The 18513-nt window shown below is 43.8% G+C and overlaps 1 protein-coding gene across 3 annotated transcripts in view; it reads left to right on the forward strand.

Annotated features, from left to right (window-relative positions):
• Positions 1–18513, forward strand: part of SH3BP4 (SH3 domain binding protein 4) — a 99585-nt gene that overhangs the window by 11604 nt on the left and 69468 nt on the right. The window lies entirely within an intron of this gene.

Genomic DNA, 18513 nt, shown 5'->3' on the forward strand with positions numbered 1-18513 from the left:
GATTCCATTGGGAAAGGTTTTCAACCTTAACTCTTCTGGTGACACTTTCCTGTGACATGGCTATGCGGGAGGCTGTTCTGGGGAGGGCAAGGGCTTTCTCCTTTGACTGGTTTAGTTAATGTGGTGTTTGTATGTGATTATTTTTGCTGCTTGCTGGGCATCCATTTTATTGCTGGAAGGCTAATGAGTTATTAAGGCACTTAGAGCATCTTTTATGTTAAAAGTAATTGATTTGGGATCTAGTGCTAACAACTTCTAAGCTCGTTTACAAAGTTATTTAAGTTTGCTTTATGCTGCACATAATTCAGCTTTACCTGTGGTGAGCACAGTGCTTGAGAACTATTGGACAGAGGAATTTATGTTGTAAAATGTGGCAGATAAACAGAGACACACAATGCGGGAGATAAAATCTAACTTCTGTTGGTGAAAGAGACAAGCTTCCAAGCTTACATGGTGCTCTTCTGCAGGTCTGGGTAAATGTAGTAGTGTTGCTCTGTTTCACATGATTCTGACAGGTGCATACAGATTAGAAAATAACTTTATAGTTACATTTTATATGTTCTCAAAATATAGGTTTGAGGCTTAAAGTTATTTTCTCATCTGTCTGCATTTGTACACTCTTTAACTGATCTAGAAACTTGCCTGGATTGCAGGGACAGTAAAATCTGTCCATTAGAAACTTGCAGTAGGAGAATTCTTCAGGCTACGTAACTTAAAGGTCAAGAAAATTACTTCCTTCCTGTCCTCTTTATGGTTTTGGACCACCCTTGTTCTATTGAATGTTACTCTGCATATACTTCAGAGGATTGGCATTCTTTAGGTGGCGACATCTCTACCACAAAATTAAACTATGTGTTCTAGCTGACTCAAAATATTGGCATGTAAGCAGAGACCTTTGCTATGGTATATTTTCATTATACTGGGATGTTTCCCTTGAGTGATGTCATGTAGTCAGCTGCATGTTGCAGCATAACCCATTATGAAACCGTTCCGTTACTCTCTGTGTATTCCCCAGGCCATAAAATATGTCAAAACTCTGACAATGTAAACATAGTGGTTCCCTTCTTCCCCACCCCCATGATGTCTAGTCAACCTGTTTTGACTCAAAATAAGAGCCAAGAGGTCTTGATTGGGAGGGAGGTACTTGGAAGGGAGCTGGTGTGTGGCCTTATCTGAAGACCTGTGAAAGTTTCTGTGTAGACAGGATTTTTTAGGTAATCAACTGACAACACCCATTTTAATGAAACCATGAACGTGGCTCATTCAGCTGAAAAATAATTCAGAAGATATTTTAGACTAGGTGTTCTAGTTCATTCACTGATGTACGTAAGCAGGTCCCACAGGCTTCAGCCAACTTACATTTAGGTTTAATTTTTTTATTGTTGCTGAAGTCAGCATTGTCTTTGTATCACTCTTCCATGCCACCAGAACAGTATGTGTTCAGCCGATGCTTTTGTGAAGCACACGCTGGTCAGTTACCAGTATGAAAAACCTCCGGAGTTTAAAATGCGATATTTCAGGAGAGAACAGCTTTGTTTCTAAACTTAGGGGACCTTTTAATACTTATGCCTGTCAGTTGCTTAGTATTGGAAGATCACCCTTTCAGACTCCAATGCTAAATCAAATTCAGGGCTTTGTTGCATGGGAGCATAAAAATCAATGATTGTTTTTGAAAAATATCAAATCAGATTTAAACATTTTTTTTCCCTCTTAAAATAAACCTGTTTAAAAAGAAGTCTGAAATGATGATGCAAAATATGTGAAGGCCCAATCTTCTTCTAATCCCTTAAAATATTTAAATAAAAAATGAACTTGTTGAATCGATGATACTCTCAGAAATGTTGTGTTAAAGGTTGCTTTTCTATATAAAGAAAATCTGTCTTGGGAGGTCAAACTTTATAAATAGGCAGCATAGGTCATGTACTGTGTTTAAGGGCTTGATAGTATGGGAGTCCCAGCGGCTGTGCTGCTGGGTGACCAGACTGACGAAGTCGTCACAGGCGTGGGAACCTGGCCTTTGACTTCAGGAGACATCATTGGGTATCTCACCAGGATCATCCCTGAGCCCTCCTGGTGGTCTCACACTCCTATTTTATTGCTTCTCGCTGCCTAAGCTCTGATGGGTTTGGATCTCAAATTATGAATATTTATGACTCTACCCATCAGGGAAACATACTCTCCCTCCTTTAGAGCAAAAAGATGTACCAAATCAAGTGTAAAGATTCCATTTGGTTGTATTCAACATGTTTTAACAGTTAGATCAACCAATGAGTGCCCCTTTCTTTAGGAAAAAAAAATTAAGTACATATGGAAAAGTTGATTAAAATAAATTATTTAAATTGAGGCTTTCCACTTGGTGTGATTTAAATGGTTATTTAAATTGCCTTGATTTAAGTCAATCCACCCTGCTTTGCTGTAGTTATAAATTGGGCTTTGATCCCAACTGATGTGATCAACTGTCATTCAGTTAAACAGCGAGAGTCCTCTGGCACCTTAAAGACTGACACATTTATTTGGGCATAAGCTTTTGTGGGCAGAAAGAAGTGGAAACTTCAGTTTGGCAGGTATATATACACATGCAAGGATGGATGAGTTACATCACAGTGAGGAGGGCAAGTGTTAACAAGGTTAATTCAATCGGGGTAGATGAGTCCCATTCACAACAGTTGATGAGAAGGTGTGAATGCCAAAAGAAGGAACATTATTTTTGGTAGTGGGCTAGCCTTTCCCAGTTTCTGTTCAGACCTAGGCTGATAGTGTCAAGTTTGCATATGAGTTCCAGCTCTGCAGTTTCACACTGGAGTTTGTTTTTGAAGTTGAAGTATGGTAGCTTTCAAGTCTGTTACTGAGTGTCCAGGGAGATTGAAGTGCTCTCCTACTGGTTTTTGAATGTTACCATTCCTGATGTCTGATTTTTTTTGTCCATTTATTCTTTTGCGTAGAGACAGTCCAGTTTGGCCAATGTACATGGCAGAGGGGCATTGTTGGCACATGATGGTGTATATCACATTTGTAGATGTAAATGAGCTCCTGATGGTGTGGCTGATGTGGTTAGGACCTATGATAGTGTCACTTGAGTAGATATGCGGGCAGAGCTGGCAACAGGGTTTGTTGCAGGGATATGTTCCTGGGTTAGTGTTTCTGTTGTATTGTGTGCAGTTGGTGATGAGTATTTGCTTCAGGTTGGGGGGGGCAATCTGTAAGCGAAGACTGGCCTTCCTTCCAGGGTTTGTGAGAGTGAGGTATCGTCTTCCAGGATAGGTTGTAGATCCTTGATGATGTGTTGAAGAAGTTTTGGCTGTGGGTGATGTCTTCCTTCTTGGGTCTGTCTTGTAGTAGGTGACTTCTGGGTACCCATCTGGCTCTGTCAATTTTTCTTCACTTCCCTAAGAGGGTATTGTAGTTTTAAGAATGCTTGATGGAGATCCTGTAAGTGTTTGTCTCTGTCTAAGGGATTGGAACAGATGTTCTTGTATCTTAGGGCTTCACTGTAGACAATGGATTGTGTGATGTGTCCTGGGTGGAAGCTGGAGGCACGTAGGTACGTATAGCGGTTGTTGGGTTTTCGATGTAAGGTGGTGGTTATGTGGCCATCACTTATTTGCACTGTAGTGTCCAGGAAGTGGATTTCTTGTGTGGACTGGCACAGGCTAAGGTTCATGGTGGGGTGGAAATTGTTGAAATCCTGGTGGAATTCTTCAAGGGACTTTCTTCTGCGGGTCCGGATGACGAAAATGTCATCAATGTAGCGTAGGTAGAGGAGGGGTACTTTGGGACAAGAGTTGAGGAAGCGTTGTTCTAAATCAGCCATGAAAAGGTTGCATACTGTGGGGCCATGCAGGTACCCATAGCTGTGCCGCTGACTTGAAGGTATAAATTATCTCCGAATCTGAAATGGTTGTGGGTGAGGACAAAGTTCAGTTATCAGGTGTGCTGTGGCGTTATCGGGGAAACTGTTCCTGATAGCTAGTAGTCCATCTTTGTGTGGAATGTTGGTGTAGAGAGCTTCTACATCCATATTGGCCAGGATGGTGTTTTCTGGAAGATCACCAATGGATTGTAGTTTTCTCAGGAATCAGTGGTATCCTGAAGATGGCTAGGAGTGCTAGTAGCGTAGGGTCTGAGGAGAGAGTCCACATAGCCTGATAACCCTACTGTAAAAGTGCTAATGCCCGAGATGATGGGGCTTCCAGGATTCCTGGGTTTGTGGATTTTTGGGTAGGAGGTAGGATATCCCTGGTTGGGGTTCTGGGGGTGTATCTGTGTAGAATTCTTCCTATGCTTCATTCAGTTGTTTCACCTTCTTGACTCTGAACTTGTAATTCTTGCTGGTGTATCAAAATATACATTCAGACATAGGACTGAGAGCATTTATTGCTAAATGCTATTGCATGAAATCTGTCATGTTGTTATATTGAATTTTGGCAGTTTGGAGTGGATGGATATTGCCAAGTTGGCCAAGTGAATAAAAATAATCTGTTTCAATGATGAGTTCAAGTCCTGTGTTAATGGGAGAACTTAAAGTTTAACATTTGCACTGTTCTAAATTCCCATCTGGTGTTCAAACATTCACACAAAGCTGGGAGAAAACTGCATGAACTAGCTCCTGTAGACAGAGAATTGTCAGAGCTATAATTAAACAAAATGAAAGTTTATTCCTGCAACTGATTCTGCTTCTTAATAACAACTAGTTGAAGGAAAACAAAACAAAAGTCGGCCTTGCCGAAACATTTCCTCACATTCATGGCATTTCCTCTCTTTCTTTTTCTTCTCACCAGCCTTTTTCCCCCGTCAATAGCATCCTGACTTTAGCATTTAAAAACTGAAATCAGATCAGGAATACCCAGGGTGGAGCTGACTTCAAAATGAATGAGCAGTGTTCTCTAGCTGGAAGTCTGTAGGCTTTGAAATGTAGCAATTAGTGAGTTGTTCCCTTTACCTACAACCATTTAAAAACAACTCCCCCCCCCCCCCTTTTTTTTTTCTCACAAAGGATTTGCAATCAGCAATTTTCTGTATGTAGTGTCACTGGTGGAAGTCCCGCTATAAGCTAATTTGAAGTCTGTAATAAAGTGTGGAAGGTGAACCCAGTCTGTAAATAATTGTTTACAATCTGCCACTCTTGGGAAGAAACAAAAATAATTCATGCAGCAGGTCCTAGTGAATGATGGTCTGTTCCTGTTTACCTGGGGAGATTCTCATTTGTAGATTTATCTGCCTTCAGAAGATACGATTTCCTCTCACTGTCATGTTAATCACCAAGGGCTGGATTAACGAGGAAGGAAGGTGTTTTTTTAAAACGCGTTGGCTAAGGTGTTTTAGCTTATGCCTGACTTCTACCAGCTAACATGTTTAAAATGCAGCTTGCTCTGTCTACATCAGAGTATTCTTAAAACATATTAGCACTTTTTAAAAATACACATTTTATGCTAGCCTAGGCAAGCCCTTGAAGGTTGCCACAGTCATCCAAAAGCAGGTATCTTGGGTGCAACAGTTAGCAGGTAGGTGAAATATCTGGGGATTGCATATTTTGGAAGAGAGTACAGTGATTGGAAAGAGCCTAGAGAAAAACGTAAGTGAGACTGAAAAAATGGTGCTTCCACCAAATCATTGATTTATTTTTTTTAAATTTTTGCTACAAAAGCACATTGAAGAACAGTTTGGTTTGTATTCTCCTTTCCTGCCCCTCCCTCCGCACAGACAAACCAGCCTCAGAAGAACTAGCTTTTTAAATGCTGAAGGCGTGATGTGATTTTTGGGGCATTCGAGTAAAGCTTTGTGCAGGTCTTTGTTTCTCTGCCAGGAGGAATATTTTTTTTAAGAGGTTGACACTTGAGAGAGGTAGTAATCAACATGTCTGTTCTCTGAGGGGGGTCTTCGCTCACTCTACTAGTATGATGCGGCGTGCCTTGGGCTGCAAACATTGGTACACATGCATGCCAAGACGGGATGGTGGATCACACCTCCAGCTTGGATGAGTGGGTTCTAGCTCTGTTGCAATCAGTGGGGCTACTCTGATTTACACTGGCTGAGTGACTGGTCCTCACTCCTCTCAGCAAAAGTCTGAACCAGAGCACATCCAAATCAGTAAGAATCTTTCCATGAACTTCAGTGGGTTTTAGATCAGACAAGCTTGTGTACTCTGCTTCAGTCCTACTCTAGTGGTTCTTGTTAAGGCGTTCGGGAAACTGGCTGTAACGTTCTTGTGGTGGGACTTTTGGATGACTCTATTAAAGTTTCCAGGGGCTTGGGAAAGGCTTGATGCCAAGGCATAGATGGTCCACTCTTCTTGGTGGCTGGTGACATTGGATTCTTGGCATTGTGTTTCCAAGTGCTGGTTTTCGGGTTTGTCCCTCTCCCAGCCATTTTCCACTCTGCGGGAAGTAGTGTCCTTGCCAGATGCAGTAGGAAGGGACCAGGCAGAGAGTGGAGGCAGAAAATGCATCTCACTGAAAAACTATGTACTGTGTGCTTTAAAAAGCATTCTTTGTGTATTTGCATGTTATAATGAATACACGTTGAGCAGCTTTTCAGACCTTATCCGTAGGGTTTGATTGGCCAAGCAGAAAACTGGTATTTAGTGTAGTTTGCTCCTTTAAGAAAAAGGAGTTGCCTAAAGCTCTGCATACTTGGAGACTCTCAGGTTTCTGTTCTGACATTCTCCTCCTCCAAAAGCAAGGCTGAAATTCTCCTGCTGTCTCTAACACTCTGTGCAGGCTTTTGGAAAACCCTTAGGCCTTATCGACACACGAACTTGCCTCGGCTTTGACTGGTTTCATTCCAAACCAATGCAAATCCTTCTATGGACATGCTTGTTCTGCTGGTGCTTACACCTGTGCTCAGTCAGTTAGAGCTAAATTGAAATAAGCTGGACTTAAACCGAAATAAGGGTCCATGCTTTTGCACCAGTTTAGCTACACTGGTTAAAAATCGCACCTGTTATTAAACTGGTGCAACTTTCTTTTGTAGATCAGGCCTAACTCAGGGTTGTTACTTGCATCCTTGGGTGAAGATCCCCAGACATGAGTGATATGGTGAATGAGAATGTCTCATTTATTTTGTTTTTTCACCTGTTCAGTACCGCCTTGTGGTGATTTCCTGCGGTGGGTCTGGGCCATCCAATCTAGCCACCTTCCTAAGCTTGTTTTAAATTGTCCGCTGCTTGTCAGGACATGGATGCTGACAGCCCAGTGAGAGACTGTTTTGAAATCTGCACTGCTGAGAAACTACCTTGAAATTGGAAGAACTCTACAAATCAATTTATGGAGAACTTTAAAGCTTCTTGGGAAAGACACCTCCTTGGAAAAGCCTGACAGCGTATTTATGCTACCATCATTGAGAAGGTCTCCTTTTTGTTCTGCATCACAGCTGCTCTGCCCCTAGCAGAGGCCTGGCAGAAACTCCCTTGGACACCTGTGAATGCTACTCAGTCATGGCTAGGCAAGTGACTGTTGAAAGACCAAGTATTTGCTCCCCTTGGGTGCAAGATATTGGCTCCACAGTGACATACCTCAAGTGTCTGGCCTTGCAAAATATCCTGCTTCAGTGCTGTTGTCTTAACCATCTTATTGTCACATGCTCCCATGACATAAGCACGTTACTTACGGCTTGTCATGCAGCATGGAGAGGAAGGATGGGCTTGTGGTTAAGGTGCTAGGAGGTACAAGCATTCTTCCTCTGCATCTTTGGGCACACTTTTTACTTCCCGTGCTCCTCTTCTGTCTGTACAATGCAGTTACTGCTTCCCCATCTGCCAGGGCTGCAGCGAGGTTAGATCCATGAATATTTGCGAGGCATGCTGACCCTCAGAGGGGCCATATAGACAGTAGCAGTGGTTTTTGTAAGCTGAGTGGACACAGCGGTGCAAGGGTGGGTTTGGGGGTGGGTGTGGCCTGGGGACAGCAAACAGGGTGAAAACGAGAGAGGGTGCCCCCAGCGCCACTCGCAACAGTGAAGAGGCAGGGAGGACTGGGATCAGATGAGCAAGAAGCTGGCTCTGATGCGGAGTCTGGTTAGATATGGAAAAAGTCTGTGTGGTGTTTTTTTTTTTTTTTTTTTTTTTGCTAAGAAGGACTTGGTTTTGAAAATAACCAAGGCAGTTTTGGAGGGAAACCAACAACTTCAATTTGAGGCTGGTTTAAAAATGGAACAAACCTCAACTCCCTTCCCCCAACCAATGCAATGTCGCTTCGACCTGCAGGTCCTAGTGACCTATCTTCAGCTGTTGGTGCCCTCCTGAACCCCACGTTCTCCATCTTCAAATGTCTCTCTCTCCCAGAGCTGGCTGAGACTTGCACTGGCATCTCCTCTGCCATTGCTTGGCAGTCATTTCTGACTACAGGCAGCTGGAATCTGAAATCAGTGTGTTGAAGTAACTGTTCCCATATTTCACGTTGCTCTTGAGGTGTGACCTGGGCAGCCAATGGGGCTCATTTCGCTGCTCCTTGTTGTAATATGCCTTTTGGAAAGATTCCTAAAGAACTGGACCTGAAAGTGAATCATCGCAGAAAATAGCATCTCACTTTCAGGCCGAGTTCTTTAGGAATCGTGTCGGTTAGCCAGATGATCCCCAAGAACTGCGGTGCTTAGCTAAACCCGGTGTAATGGGGTCGGAGCTATGCCCTTTAGGAATCAGGGATCACTCACCCATTAGTCTCTTCTCCTTGATGTGTGCTTAGCGCTGTGTGATCCACTTGTGATGGGATAGGCACCGAGTGTCTGGATGCTCTCTTGCTGTTTGTTTGTTGGAGCGTCTTCTGATCCAAAGGTGCCAGCACTCTTCCCATTTGACTGTGTTTAGAATGTAACCCTTCACTGGTGAGGTGTGTATCTCAGGCATTGGATGCTGAGTGATGTTTCAGCTCGGGTGTGTTCCCTCTGGATCCAAAGGGAAATCTACGTATCTCCTTTACATCCCTGCCTTCAAGCCTCTATTGCAAGACTGCAGATGCAGCCTTTGGAGACCACCTTCAACAGACGAGAAGAGCACTTGTGAGCTGCACTTAGAGCATCTCCCACCCTCCTTCCCCCCAGTCCATAACTGAGCACGTGGTATATAATAAATTGATGCAGAGCCCTTAGCAGTGTACTCTGCTTCTTTAATTGACTGTACTGTAAACACGTCAGCAGGTCTCCAATGGAAAACCTGAAATCCCTCCAAGTATAAATTGTCAGCCAGTTCAGTAATGATTGCATACAAACACTAAAAGCCACCACCCAGAATATCTACGGTTGATATGTTAACTTTGTCCACCCGCTCTTGGCTTCGCTAAGTAGTGCTGGTGCTGTCTCATCAAAGTTATTGTCACTACGTAGCTCTGCCTACATCCAAAATTGACATGTTCCAGAATGGTCTACCAGAACCTCATCTATGCCAGAAATCAACCAGTTACTGAGATTTTTCTCCTTGGATAGGTGAGACTCCAAGTAGGTGGTTAAAGTCCTTTGATGTTGGGGATATAGCAGAACAAAAAACTTTAAAAGTCACCTGAAAGGTTGGTGGTGAATCTTGCTCAGCCTTTTGTGCATTCAGGACTTCCCTCTGTGTGGGCTGGAGAGAGTCATGCTCCTCTGCACCCACGTTTTCCCTGTCTGGCCTGAAAGAATAGCCTGGCAGCACCTTTAAGGTGTGATTAACTGTAGATGCTGGAAAGGCAGCAGCTGTTACTGTGACTGTTAATAGTAGCCATTGAAACAGGCACAGGTTCAGATTCCAGGATGCGAGACATGACCAGGCATGGTGAGGGAAAGCTTGGGTCAGCATGCTTCTTGGGCAGAGGAATGTGCCCTGCACGAGGAATGTGCCCTGCATTAGAAGTGAAATGGCCTTTGCATCTTTGCCTAAAGCGGTCAATTCATGTATAGTTCCAGTGGGGATGGAATTCTTTGTGTTAATAGCTTCTCTGGGGAGATCCACACTTGGCAGTCTGTTGGTCAGGGAGAAAGAAAACTTCAGGGTGGAAAAATTGGCCATTGCCATAAAAGGGCTGCTGCTTCCTTTAAACGAGTGAGGTGGGTATGGTCCTGGGCAAATACTTATTTATAGACTGTCAACTCTTCCAGAAAGGGAGTGTCTGCCACTGTTTCTGCAGAGCAATGGGGTCGTGAGCTCCGTTGATCCTAAGGTACTACTGTAATAAATGTGATTGTTGATAAAGATACCAGAGCTCAAAAAATCTTTAGAAACATACTAACAGGCAGCTGATATGAAAGATGGATGGGGATTGATTTCTTTTTTTGGGGCGGGGGGAAGAGGGAGAGAACATCACTACTGAGATTTAGGGGCAACACCCTTCTCAGAAACTCTTTATGCCCCCTTGGTGCTAGACTCAAGTGCAACTGCTAACTTAGGGCTTGTTTGCATGTGTGCTTATGCTGACGAAACTATTTTGTTGCTCAGCGGGGTGTTTTTTTCCACACCCCTGGATGACAGAAGTTTTGTCGGCATAAGCGTGAGTGTAGACAAGCCGTTAGATATCAAGGCTTCTCCTGATGGGAGTCTGGAAGCATATTTGTTCTGTAAATGTAAAACCACTGTTTTGTCCATGCCATCTATTATTAGAATTACAGCTTTTCTCGAATACCTAATGTTATCCTCAGTGAGGGAGGGTGTGAAAACCATTGTAGATGGTATGCTAATAAGAAAAACCTCATCCAGAGTTGTGGGGTAATATTTAGGACCTGTCTACACTTGTGCTTTTGCCAAAGGCTGTTGGGATTTCCCTTCTTTTGCAAAATTTGAGTAATATCTTGCTTGTTTTTGTGAGACAGAGAGAGAAGTGGCCTTTATCGCACTTGGAAAACTTCTGCTGTTACTTCTCTTTTACAGGACTGCTCTCTGGTTCAGTTTAGAGCCCTGGTTCTGTGGGCACATGCCCCCATGCAGAGTCCTGCTGGCCAATGGGTGTCTACACAGAGTTTATTGCAGAATCCGGGCCCAATTTTACAGCTGAGAAGTGCTGTGAACGCTACTTTTCTCATTGGCAGTCAGACCTCTGGAGAGGCAGCAGGGTCTAGTGGCTATAGCACTGGATTTGGTCCCACGAGACCCATGTTCTATTCCTGGCTCTGCCGCACACTTTCTATAGGATCTTGGGCAAATCACTTCACCTCTTTGTGCTGCTGTTTCTCCTTCCACTTTCTGTCTGTCTTGTCTGTTTGGACTGTAAATTCTTTGGGCCAAGGGCTATCTTTTCGTGTATGTACGGCACCTAGCAACAACAGTACCTCAATCGTGACTGCAGCCTTTAGGCAACACATAAATAACTGCATTGTTTGATCCTTCTGCAAGAATGCTTTGGTTTGTACAAATGTTGGGCGACTTGACTTGTGTTGTGAGCATGTACTGTAGTCTCTTGTGAAATTGGGAGCTGTGTGATGTGCAGCTGGGGGAAGTGCATGCTACCCAAAGCAGATGAAAAGGCAGCAGCTGATCTTTGTAGTTCGCTGCAGAGGAGAACTGCAAAAGAATCCATTATGGAATAAGAAAGGAGGGTCCTGCTGTGGCAGAGTGAGACAACTCCTGGTGATTGTATGCTCTCCGAAGTGAGCAAAGCATACGCAGCCTGGCCCTTCTCCCAGCATCCCCTCTCTCATATTTATTTTATATCTTACTGACTAGCCAGGCAGCAGTACAAAGGAAACTTATTTTTGGCAATGCCTCAGCTTATTCTTTTCTTGTTTGTTACGTGCCTGTTGGGAGCTATTCATAATTATTCTTGTTAGATAACACTGTTCCCTGTGCTGTGCTGTTCTGTCAAAAGGGGGGCGGAGGAGTGCTTGTGCCCGAGCATCCTGTAGAAATGGAGATTTCTGGTCAGGATATTGCACAAAACATTCTGGATTGGATGAGTTTATTGCTTGAAGAGTAAACTGGATCATTGTGGGGTCTGGGGAGTGAAGAAACCCTAGTTAAAATTCTACTGCCGTAATCCTGTATGCGGCTTCTTGAAGGAGCCCTTAGTGGGTTGGGTGCCCAAATTTTAAGGGGATTTAGGCTTAAATTACCTGGACTCCTAGGAAACTTGTGAAGGCCCATGCTTTCCAAGGTAGCACTGGCAGTGTACCGCTCACCTGCCTGCATGTAGGAGATGGGACTTTGAGAAAATTGGTTCAAAATGCAGCTATTTGTGAATCAGTTCCTCTATGAGACCAGCTGAATTCCTGATCCTATAACTAATTCACTGCAGCCACAAGACTGAGCCGCTTACATGCGCTGCACCAGATACTGGCCCCCGTTAGGCTGGCTAGTACCTTATTCTGCAAGTAGTTCCATTTGATGTTAGTTAGTGGAACTGTGCTGCTTTGTACCCGCTAAAGGTCTGCCCACTGATTTCAGTGAGACGACTCCTTTCTCCTTATCCATGACTCTTTCCTTCTACCGTGTCTCAGAATTTAGATGGAGAATTTCCAACCAGGTGATGAGGAAAAAACCAGCATGACCATGCTGACCTCACCCCCATCGTGTTTATGCATGACAGATTTCTCCCCTATTCTTGGCCTCCGGTGAGGCGTAAGCACCCCGTCACATCTCCCAAGTGCTGGTCCTGATGCCTGCAGTGTACCTTGGCCTTGGAGTGGCCCCCATTCTACAGACCATGCTAGTTGCAACCACACCAGAGCGCACCATGGACTAGCCTTGCACAGCCAGCGTGTCACTCTGCTGCCTGGTCTCGCTCTTCCTTTCAACTTCCCGTGTGACACAGCGCCTTGCCGATGTAGCGTATTAAGCGAGATTTCTACTGTGTTTGCTGTTTTTGATGAGAGAGATCAGAGGCGTATGTGCAAAAAGCCTCTCTCTTCCACTGTGGAGGCTGGGTCTTGGGAGAATTGGAGAGAAGCGATGCTCCGAACATTGGCTGATACGTACCGTTTCCACTCAGAATAAAACCCTGAGATCACCTCCCAAAGTTCAGCTGGGGGATGAGGGGGACCCCCCCCTTTCAGTTCGGTTCCCACTGAAGTCAGACAGTTTGCCTGGAGACTTCAACAGGAGTTGGATTAGACCTCCATAGTCTCATTTATGGCTCTCTTGTAACAAGGTGCCCAGAGGCAAGTGTAGTATTTGTCATTTAGTTGAGGTTGGCCCTGCTTTGAGCAAGGGGTTGGACTTAGATGACCTCCTGAGGTCCCATCCAACCTAATATTCTATTATTCTAATAGTTGCATTAGAGGACTGCTACCTCTCTGCCACATGACACATCATATGTCTGCATCTTAACAACTGTCAGCAGAAAAGGCATTGGGAGAGGATATGGCGTGAACGGACTGTCTTGCATCATTGTTTGTTTGTGTGTTAAACAACCCCCCAGGGCCTTGGTTTAGTGCAGTGTGAGAAAAGAGCAATGTCCCAGTGTGCGTTGAAACCTGATGTGCTTGAACTCTGACCCAGTGTTTTGGACTGAGATGTTTCTGTGCAAAACGAATCATTAGCATTGCACTTGCGGTGGGATTTTTGTTTCGACAGGGATTGTTGGCCTGAGTGGCTTGCAGCTGATGGCGGATCCATTGTGAAGTGAGAAACGTTTAACAATATAGTATGTAGTGATTCTTGATAAGGTATTGCAGTAGGTTTCCAGGGGTGCTAGGCAGTTTCTCTTTATCCCTATCCATCTCCCTGTTTAAATTCAGTATCCCTTTTGGGCACTTACCTTGTATCTTGCTGACTGTTCAGTCCAAGCCCTTATCTTCCCCAGTGAAGTTGATCAAGATAGGAAGGCAGATGAAAGAACCATGATGAATTTGCAATGTCTTTAAAGTCTGGTGCAAATGTAAAGCAGCACTGATGGTTTTTGTTTTAAACCTTTATTATAAATGCAAAACCTGAACTGGGATTTATACTGTATTATAATTATAGTCCTCACCAGCTGTATTTCTCCAAACCTTTATATTTGTTTAGGTGTGGTAAATCTGGATTCTTGGCTCCCTGAGGAGGAAGCCCAATCAGCAGAAATCCCAATTACGTCTCTGAACTGTTTAACTTGCCTTCATGATTTTTTTAAATTAAAGTAAGACACTGATGATATTTTCTGCAAAAATGATTGTTGCTTTGAAATCTGTACAAGCACAGTTGAACATCAGCGTTAGCCATGAAAGAGTTTGGCTTATGATCCTAGAGCTCTGTTCATTTCCTCAAATGAATAATACAGAAGAAAATGTGTAAAACGTTCAAAAACGTGCTTTAAAGTTTTTTTGCATTCTGCATTTTACCTCTTTGGCATAGTAGAACTCCAGACTGTAAAACTTGCAGTTGGCTTTTTTTTCTGATCATCACAGCACAGTCTTTATTCTGAAGTACTAAAATATTCTGCTAGTACATCGAAACTGACTGTGACTATGCTAAGTTTTAAATTAAAGAATCTTGCATCTGCTGTGAATTCATCCAGTATTTAAGGCTTGCGTTTTTGTCCGATCCAGTTAGATGTAATTTTGGTTTGCTGACAGAGAATGCATGCAGAAATCCTACTGAATTTCCTTATCTGCTGAACTTCTCTTGAAACCTCAATTCTATCTGCTGTATCCCAATGCAACAAAATCAAATGGTTTGTTAGTTATAGCTGTACCGGCCAATTTGCCCAGTGAAGATGCAGCTTATACTGGCAAAAGTGCTCTCTCAGTATTATTTATTTGTACTGCCATAGGGAATGGGAGCCTAATTATGAACCAGGACCCTGTTGGGCTAGGTGCTGTACAAACCGAACAAAAAGACAGTGTCTCCCCAAAGAGCTTACAATTTAAGTATCAGTTCAGCTGGTGAAATATGCTATACCATCAAAATAGCTTCTGTGCTGCTATAACTTCATCTATGCTGTGTTTTTAGCTGGTATAGGGAGGATTTTTTAAAAATGACACCTAACTGTGTCCTTGCTATACCAGTAAAAGTTTCTATCACAGACCCACCTATACAATCTTCAAATGATTTCAAAATATATTCCAAAACAATAGGATTGGTGTTCACTGGCTCCTCCCCCCATGCCGAGTGGGGTGGAGTTACGTTAGGCAATATTGCTTACCCCAAGCGTTCAAAAACTGAGATTTAAAACCGTAAACAGTTAAGTGGTTTTTATTTGCCTTCTGACTCTTGATCTTTCAGAGGTCATATTGTCAAGGTTTTCTCTGCAAGCGTGAGCGCTAAAAACTTTATTTAAAAAAAAAAAAAAAAAAGAGAGAGAGCTCTGAGATTTTCATGAAGTGTGTAACTACAGAAGTCAGGGCTTTGAGACACCCCAGAACATGAGACTTGCAGGAAAATAGCAAGAGCTGCTGGTGGTGATTGTGTGCAGGGTCAGGGTTGTTTTTTTGGGTTTTGTATTTTTTTAAACAACTTACACTGGTTTAATTTTTTTCTCTAAATTAAGTGTCCTGCTTCATTCAGTTTCAAAGTGTAAAACTCTCCTGTATTACTGGACGTTTCTTTTTAGAGAACTCCATTTACGTTTTTTTTTTTTTTTAAAACCATCTACGTCACTAGTATCTAGGTACTTTGTACGTAGATAAGTCGCATCTCTTGCAGCCAAAATTGGCACTTAAGCTCCATGACCCACTGTTTCCAATGTCTGCCCCAAGCAGACCCTAAGGTCTTGTCTAAACACTTGAGTGGTACCAGTATAGTGGATCCTAGTCTAGATGCAGTTATATTGGCATCAGCATCTTTACGTCTGTATCTTTTGGCATCCTTCAGTCTCTCAAGACTATGGGTATGCGCCCTGGAGAAAGAAAATTTACTCAGTTGGTTTTATGGCTGCAGCAGCTGTGGCTGAAGAGACCCACTCGATAGAGACAATTTCTACTGCATTTGTCCCATTTAAAGGTGGTATTTTGACCCTTTGTGCTCTGCCTTCTGTGAGTGCTTTCCTCCGCTGCTAAGCTGGATGGCTTCCTATCGTAGCTTTGGAGACCTTTATTGAGCTCTTGTTTCCACAGGCTGCGGTCCTGAGAGTGATCTTCCCAGTTATCCATATCCATGTCTATTTCTTTGAGGTCTCACTTGCGCACGTCCTTGAAACGCGATTTTGGCCATCCTTCAGATCTTTATTCCAGATGCCGATTTGCCATGGAGGATGGCATTTGAGATGTGCCCATCATTCATTCAGCACATGGGCCCAAGCCAGCGAAGGCATCTCTGTTTAAGGAGTGTTTTGCATGCTGGGTATATTGGCCCGCTTGAGCACCTCAGTGTTGGTGACACTGTCCCTCCAGGAAGGTCCAAGAATTTGACGAAGACCACGCATATGAAAGCGGTTGAACCTTTTTTCCTGATGAGAGTATAAAGTCCGTGACTCGCTCCCATATAAAAGAGTGCTAATAACACATGAACGATACACACAGCAATCTGTGTGTGTGTTCTGTCATGCCCTCTTGCTCAGCTTGATGTTGTTGTGGCAGCTTTTTTGGATGTGGATATTGAATTCCTTTTCAAGTGAAAGGTTGACTGCTGCAATAGATGAAATATGTGAACTCACTCACCATTTCAAGGTCATAATGATTGATGTTGATGGCGAGTGCTTCTTTGACTACTTGCTGGCTGCGCCCATAACGGTATTTGCACGAGAATAAAGCTCAGAATAGTGTTCTACCCAGCGATCCATCAGTATACAGGAAGAAGAATAAGCTACACTGATGCAGGGTACCTTTTATACCATATAACCACATCTACACAAGGAGTTATTTGTATAACTAGATTCATGAAGAAAATTGCACCCCTAATTGATATAGGTGCAGCAGCACTAAAACCACGTGCAGGCTGGGCCTTAGGGTTTGATCCTGCAGAAGCTTATGCACCTGCATGAATAGCTTTGATGGAACTAGTTGCGTGAGTGAAGCTGTACACAAGTCTTTTTGGGGTTGGGGCCTTGGCGGTGAGCATTTGATCATCTTACTGGAGAGTCCATGCTATTGCTGCTGAAGGGAAAGTACCACATATCCTGTTTATTCTCTGTTCAGTATAGATGCAACAGGCTATGCCCCCTTTCCAACAACATGGGGGTTTAAGTGGAGGAAGGGCTTTTGCTCCAATTTTGGGGGAAGGCGAGGTCTGGTCTTGTGACATGGATAAGTAACTCCTGCATCATGGGAGAGATCAAGAATTGCATTACTGTACTGTATCATGTAAACAAGTGTTCTCCAGGGAAGGCAAATGTGTTTTGACAGGTATTTGAATAAAAAAAGCTTGGAGTGTTTAGAGATGTATTGGTTTTCTGTGCAAATTGTCCTTTGTTCTAGGAAGGTGGCATTGGAATCTAGACTCTGTTCTGTAGATACTAAACCAGAGATCCCCAAATTGTGGGGTGCTCTAGGAAGGTATAATCAGAATCCAAACACCTGGGTGTGGGGGGGTTCAGCAGCTCCTGGGCCAGTGCCCACAGGCGGGGTAGGAGGGGGGAAGGAGTGCTGTGCCACCTGGCCCCACTCTGTCCCCACCTCTGCTCCAGTCCCCACTGCAACTCTAGCCCGGACTTGGCTCCCAGCTGCAGCTGCAACCATGCCTCCATCCTCAGGCCCTGACCGCAATGTGGCTCCACTCCCTCTCCTGGCCACAGATGCACCCCTAACTGCAGTCCCGGCCCCAGCCCCGACCATGGCCCTGCTCCCACCCGAGCTCCTGACCATGGCTGGGGAGGGGAATAACACAAGGGGGAGGGAGGGGGGTGGAGGCGAAAAGTTAGTAATGTTTTTGATGGGATCTGTGTTTGCATTACAAATCTTGTCCCGTAACAACACCACTTTTATTGCTCTGCTGGGCTTAAGTCGTCATAATCCTGTATTTGACCGTGTAGTCTGTTGCCAGAGAAATCCTTGTCCTGTTTCAGCCTGAAGGAATAATGCTAAATTTGTCACAACAGTGAGAGCCTCTGGGCCTCAATCTAAAGGGCTCTGCAACTTGGGGAGCTGTTCAAAGTAGATGTGAAAAGCCATTCAATCAGAGTGCATATCCTTTTAAACTCCTATTGTGCAGGCATACTGCAGAAGATGCTAGTGTGATGGAGAATTTGTCCCTTATTTTTTTTAAATAAACTTCTCTGCTGAATTATTAGCAAATACGGAAAGGAACACCTAGTTCCAACTCTTGAACGGTAAAAGGATGTGTTAAATATGTCACCGGAGTGTAAATCCTTCTCCAGGGGATGAATGATTTGTTAAGAAACTGCAGCCAGAAAGCTGTGGGAACACATTGACTGGAGAGGTGCAGAGCTCCAGACAGGATGTGGGAGGTGGGTCTTACGGCACAACTTCTGTTATGAACTCGACTTAATAGATTGTCCGGGTGGGATGGCAATAAAGGGGTGGAAGCATTGCGCTGCTTGCAAAGGCAGGTGTAAGGGATTCAGAGCGTAGCCTCTCTACTCTAAACACTCCCAGCCACGTGTATAAATTGACTTCATAGACTTCGGTGGGACTGAAGCATGTGTTTACTTGCTTTGATGAATTAGGGCCTGAATGCAAGACGTGACTTTAACCCTGATGTACTCTCTTTACCATTAACTGACTGGGTCCGGCAGAGTAGATCCAGTTTAC

The sequence above is a fragment of the Emydura macquarii genome, unplaced genomic scaffold, assembly GCF_026122565.2.
Source record: "Emydura macquarii macquarii isolate MOO-44397 ecotype Brisbane River unplaced genomic scaffold, CSIRO-AGI_Emac_v2 contig_1253, whole genome shotgun sequence".
Taxonomy (NCBI): domain Eukaryota; kingdom Metazoa; phylum Chordata; order Testudines; family Chelidae; genus Emydura; species Emydura macquarii.